The sequence below is a fragment of the Elephantulus edwardii genome, unplaced genomic scaffold (genome assembly GCF_000299155.1).
Source record: "Elephantulus edwardii isolate Elephantulus edwardi_28Jun2011 unplaced genomic scaffold, EleEdw1.0 scaffold00075, whole genome shotgun sequence".
NCBI classification, from domain to species: domain Eukaryota; kingdom Metazoa; phylum Chordata; class Mammalia; order Macroscelidea; family Macroscelididae; genus Elephantulus; species Elephantulus edwardii.
This window is the reverse complement of record NW_006399825.1, coordinates 695,895-697,402: the sequence shown is the minus strand read 5'-3', so window position 1 is coordinate 697,402 and position 1,508 is coordinate 695,895.

The following is a 1,508-nucleotide window of genomic DNA, read 5'->3' as shown; positions in this document are numbered from 1 at the left end:
TTTGTTTTCCTAGCAGTCCATGGTATTCTCAATACTCTTCTCCAGCACCACAGCTCAAAGACATCAATTCTCCTTCTATACTCCTTGGTCATTGTTCAACTCTCTGATGCGTAACAAGTGATTGCGAAGACCATGGCCTTTATCAGACGCACCTTAGTCTCCAGAGAGACACCATTGCTCTTCAGTATTTTGGAGAGGTCCCTAGCAGCAGACTTTCCCATGGCAATGCGCCTTTTAATTTCCTGGCTGCTGGTGCCAAGAGTGTTGACTGTAGAGCCAAGCAAACTAAAGCTGTATACAATCTCAATCTCTTCACGATCCATACGGATGTTGCCAATTGGTCCAGTGGTGAGAATCTTTGTCTTCTTGACATTGAGCCTCAATCCATATTTTAGTCTACAGTCCTTGACACTCTGCAGCAGGTGCTTCAGGTCCTCTTCATTTTCAGCAAGCAGGGTTGTGTCATCTGCATAATGCAGATTGTTGATAAATCATCCACTAAACTTGACCCAAAGGTACACTATTCAAATCCACCAGCTGTTCTGCAGGAGAAAGATGGATAGTCACCTTATGCAATGATGTTTCTGAAAACCAGCTACAGGGTCAGCTATGGGTATGCAATAGCAACTTCATGACTGAAAGTAAATGTATCTTGAATATTCCCAGACAGTGTTAAAAATTCAGTGAGAATATTTTATTATAGTTAGGCATAACACAGTAATTTTCCAACCGAAAGAAAGATATATATAATAACCGTTTGCACTCTTCTTGGATGATACATTTGATTGACATCCTCCCACAACTGATCTGGTCTTTGCTCATTAGTGTTCAAGGCCTCAAACCTGTTCCTGAGATGATTCTGAAATTCAGGTGGGATGACATCAAAGTCATACTTTGGCTCCTGTGGGTTTGGTTTCATTTTCCTCCACTTCAGCTTGAATTCACATATGAGTAGTTGGTGGTCTGTTCCACAATCAGCCCCTGGCCTAGTTTTCACAGCTAATATTGAGCTTCTCCAGCAGTTTTTTCCGCAGATGTAATCGATCTGATTCCTATGTATAGCATCAGGTGAAATCCATGTGTATAACCTCCGTTTATGTTTCTTATAAAACGTATTTGCAATGAATAAGTCATTGATCGTGCAAAATTCAATCATTCTATCTCCAGCTTCATTCCTGTCACCAAGCCCATATTTTCCAACTACTGATACTTCTTCTCTGTTCCCAACTTTTGCGTTCCAGTCACCCATTATTATCAATGCATCTTGATTGCACGTTCTATCGATCTCCGACTGTAAAAGTTGATAGAAATCCTCTATTTCTTCTTCTTTGGCTCTGGTTGTTGGTGCATTTATCTGGATGATAGTGATATTCACTGGACTTCCTTGTAAGCATATGGATATAATCCTATCACTCACAATGTTGTACTTCAAGATTGATCTAGAAATTACTTTTTTAACTATGAAATACAGAAGAGGAAGAAAAGACCAAAATGGATGTTGGAAGAAA